General features: G+C 40.7%; 1 long non-coding RNA gene across 1 annotated transcript; it reads left to right on the forward strand.

Moving 5' to 3' along the window:
- The first annotated feature begins 112 nt into the window (after nt 1-112).
- On the forward strand, nt 113-4564 carry LOC139617978 (uncharacterized). Its single transcript, XR_011689555.1, has 4 exons — nt 113-236; nt 1802-1899; nt 3147-3309; nt 3502-4564. It is a non-coding gene; the product is annotated as an uncharacterized lncRNA (long non-coding RNA).
- Nucleotides 4565-4863: the final 299 nt, after the last annotated feature.

The following is a 4863-nucleotide window of genomic DNA, read 5'->3' on the forward strand; positions in this document are numbered from 1 at the left end:
TGGAAAGTAATAGGGTGGCCGGGGAAATGATGAAGTGACATGGCCAATAACTTTCATTATGTGTCGGTAACCTCGTCCCTTTCACTAATTAATTTTCCACTGGCAGTCATATGCCACTATGTGCTGGACCATGGAGAAGCATCCCAGGTAATCTCTCCTCACCGGCTTTGGCATGGCATGGGTGGCACTGCCAGGAAGGAGCATGCAATCAACTATTGCTGATACTCCGGCCATTGGTGAGATTCAGCGGTTCAGACCAATATATCTGTTTGCTTTTGCAGAGTCAGATTTGTCTATCCCTTCCTCAGCTCCTTTTTTTTATAGATTATAGCCTCTTGCCAGATAAAAACTGTCTTTCTTTCTCACTCCCACATAGTTGTGAGCAGGGAGATATTTTAGCTCTGCATTTACTCATTTTATCATGTTGTGTAGGATCAGTGTATAAAACAACAGGTGCGCCCGCTAACTATTGATTAGAATCTGTTTTTGCTTAGTCAATATCTCAACAGTCTTAAGGCTTTGAAATGCTTATTTAGCTCGTCTCCTCTTGTTCGTGCCTGCAACTGTTTTAATGGGTGGGGAATAACAATTAGGGGTCAGGGAAAAAGCTGAAGTACATAATATTTTGCGCACACAGTGAACAGCAAAGCGTGCTACAGTAGAGCTAATCAATTAGCTTCTTTTATTTAATGATGCTGTGGGTTTATGCAAACCAGTTGCAACAAGAAGAATCAGCAGAATGAATAATAGATCACAAGACACGGGCGAACAGAGCTCCCCATCAGTTCTTATCGTCATATTACTGCTGGAAACAGTGGGCTGCTAAGTGCTCTGCTGTTCAGTGTTTAAGCTGGGATTTCTGGAGCCCATTATAGCTTTATTGTATTTCCTATGTCATTATAGCTGCTTTTTTTTTTTGTTTTTCTTTCTCTAAAACACAATTAAACCTGGGACTGTAACTCTTGCCTTCTGCCTGCCAAACTCCTTCAACAACAACACAGTCAACCCCATTTAAAGAAGCCCATGGGGGTGTATAGAACAGGCAGGAGCACAGGATTTCAGCACCATCTAGTGGCAGCCTCTAAAACAAGGCATTGTTTGGGGAATAGGTTCAAACTGCAACCCATGAAGATTTCTACACATATTAATGCAGCATAAGGGAGCCAGTTCCAAGCATTTATTTAGAGTATACATGTGGAGCTAATACTGGCTTTACTGCCAAGATCACCATCAGAATCATTAGGGAGAATCCGACAGTGTTAAAAGAGAGAGGAACATCTACTTTGCCATTACCGTTTCTATCTTTCAGAGGCATTAGGGAAACAGCACAATGGCTCATAAGCCAAATGGTGTGGTATGAAACCGTCATTATAGAAATGATAGCAAGAAAAGCCAATGGGCAATGGAAACAATAACAATATCATATCATAGTTGCTTGATGTGTATTGCATGTCCTCAGGGTATATCATCAAACCAGAAATGCTTCACCCCAGTGACGTCTTATTTTTCTTTCAATTATATTTTATACATTCTTAATGGGGATTTTCTCTTTGGAGGCAAACAAAACTTATCTAGTGCCATTGCTAATGGTTCAGACTTTCAATAGCACAAGTCCATCTTAATCAGATTGGTTCTAATGAACTGTCATTTGCAAACAAAGACGACTCTTTCTCTTTTTGCTTTTATGTTTTCTTCTTGTAAATGTGCAGCGGTTTGCTTTGCTAGAGACACGTAATCCATGTAATGACAGTGATACCACAGTAGGAAGCAGCTTCTCAAATTTTCTTTTTTTTTCAAATAGATGCAAAGGGACAAGGGAACCAAACTACCACCACCACCACCCCCACCGCCACCACCACACCACCTATCTCTGGACAGTGCCTGTGACCAAAGATACGGGTGAAAAGAAACAGAATCCTTAACTATAGAGTCTCATTTTGGCACTGGGTTTCAGCATGCCACAGAGACCAGGGAACACACTGATGATGAAAAAGAATGTCCTAGATTTTCAGAGAAAGAGCGGGGCTGGGAAGGGGGAAAGAGATTAAAGGAAATGTTTTGACAGTGGTAGCCTGTTTCAGACAAAGTCCTGCACCACATTCATGGGCTATACTCTTTCTTTCTTTTGCCAATTCAGATTCACTCTTGATATGGATTGGGGTCGGGGGGTCACATTGTTTTTAAAATTTGAAACATAGCCGTTGCTCCTATTTGTTAAACAAATGCACCTGATGTGCTGAAAGTTGGCCAGTGGCCACGAGATGAGGTATCGCTCTTTATATTTATGAGCTATTTTGCATCATCCGACAAACCTCCTCCCTCATTCCCTCCCTCTGCCCATCCGACCTTATTCTTAACTAACAGAATCTGTCCAATCTGTCAAGAGAGGATGCCAGGTTCTCTCTCTCTCTTTTTCTCCCTCTCTCTCTCTCTCTCTCTCACACACATACACACACACACACACACACACACTTATATACACACACATAAAGGCAAGTGCACATCCTGCCCCTTATAAATCCTGCATATCAAGCCCCCCATCCTTTGCCCTCTATCTCTATATCCTCCCATGCTTGTCTTCAACTAACTGCCTCCCCTCCTCCCCTTTCCTCAGCCGAGGGTAGTCTGTCTCTTTTGTCTCTCTCATCCCTCTGTCAGTGAGGTATGCCTCTCACTCTCTGTAATAATAAGGCTTTCAAAAGCTGGTGGCACCACTCTGGCTATTCATTACAGCCTGCCCATGGTTCCAGAAAGATCACTTGTTGATGCCCATTATGAGGTGAGCCAGAGAGAGGGAGGGAGATAGATAGCAGTGGGAGGGTCTCTACCAAGCAAACAAAGCCTTGGCTATTTCCAAGGCTGTCATGTGTCATGCTGCCCATGAGCCTGTCCACATAATGAATGGTTATCATGGACCCCAACTGTCAATCAAAGCGGCACGCAGAGACAAGGAATCAAGGCTGGGGTTAACATAACCACTGACAGAGGATGCTGTATTTCATTTTGGAACAATCTCATCATTAGTAATCAATAATGATTGTCTCATTTGTGTCATATCTTTCTCTCCTCCTATTTCTGTTGTATAATTTTCTTTCTCATTGAATCTGTTCTTCTGTCTCTTTTGCGTTTATTATTCCTTGTCGTAGGTGCTGGAAATGTGAATGCGCCTCAGAGGCACAAAGAAGGTCAGAGACAACAGCAGCAAGGATCCCGTATAATTGTATGTCTGATGTGCTCACATTTTCCATTCAACAGTTAGAAACGGATGGTTTTCACCACCTTGCATGAAAGCCAAATCCAAGTCTGAAAGTGAGCTGCATTATAATGCCCAGGTTTTGTCTCCCTTTTTTTTTTTTTTTTTAAATAGTTAAATCTATTTTTTGTAAAAAGTTCATAACATAGACTTACAATATGCTACTGTGCTTGTATACATATGTGCTACAAAAGGCAGATTAATAGGATTATGTCACATCACTTTTTTTTTTTTTTTTCATTTTGCAGTTGATGCTCATGCTTCATTATTGGTTCAACTGAAGAAAAATGTCCATCATGCATACAGATGGAGAGAGATCACTTGTGTGTAATGTTCACATGTCCACAATGTTTAAATAGGCTGGCAAAGCTAAGTGGCATGCAAGTAGTCATTTGAAATGTGGAGTGTGAGCAAGTGTCATTGTCTAGGAATCCCATTTTTTGTAGTCTGTATTGAGTGGCTTGTACTCTGTGAATTTTATAATGGATGAATCGTATCCAGTGTTATAAAATATAAATAATGCATATTTCCTTCATTTCAAGACTCGAGGTAACAACATTTTATTATTTTCTCTTCCAAGTAGAGACAGAGATTGTTGTCCATCCTTTATAAAAGGTTGTAGATTGGCCATAGTTGAGCTAAGTGATCATTAAAAGCAGTTGAAGAGTTTGTGTTGGTTGAAATCTTACTTCTGAGATTTTATAATTACTTTCAGACAATGTTGTGTTCTATCCTTTCAGTGCTCACACCACATCACAATCTCACCCTGTGACATACAAAAGAAAGGAGGAAGTGTTATGCTGCAATGTCTAGAAGCCATATGCTGTGTCTCAATTTGCACATTCACATACTCACACTTGCTATTTTGAGTGTTTATGTGCGTTCACATTGAAAAGTATGGCAACATGCGGAGTGCTCTAAGTACAGGAATCGCACTCAAAATGGTCCAAAAATTCAGGGTAAAATGATGAACACTCACCTGCAATGGATGCCATATTGGCTACATAGCAGAACTGGGAGAGACCACCGGTGTATTTTCAAATTTGTGAAAACGGTGACTGAAGAAGGAAGACGCTGTCTAATTTCCATGTTGCATGACACAGTGGGCACACACAGGGAAATAAAACATTTAACATTTAAGTTAAGTGAGCAACACTACCAAGTTGCAATTCACGCACTATGCCTGTGAGCATTCTGTGCACACATTTGATTTGAGACACAGCAAGAGTGACTGAATCCATACTACCCCCCAGATTTTTGTCTTTTTTACTTTTTGTACTGCATCTGCACCTTGTGTGGTGCACCTTTTTGCATAAATAAAACTGAACCTCTTGTCAAACCTGCACATCAACCCCCCCTCCACCATTTTGCTTTTGCAGTTGCTGTCTTGGCTATAATATATATATATATATATATATATATATATATATATATATATATATATATATATATATATTAAATAGCTTGCAAATTGGCAAGGAGCAAAGTTGTTCTCCACAATAGAGCAGATTAATGTGCAGCTGCCCCTTCACAAAGACAGAAAGCAGAAAGGATGACCTCAATGTGCCACTGCTGCTTAGCACAGCGTCAAGCTCAACACTGCCCCCCCC

The sequence above is a fragment of the Trachinotus anak genome, unplaced genomic scaffold (genome assembly GCF_046630095.1).
Source record: "Trachinotus anak isolate AG129_WGS33_773 ecotype Australia unplaced genomic scaffold, CSIRO_AGI_Tana_v1 ptg000133l, whole genome shotgun sequence".
NCBI classification, from domain to species: Eukaryota; Metazoa; Chordata; class Actinopteri; order Carangiformes; family Carangidae; genus Trachinotus; species Trachinotus anak.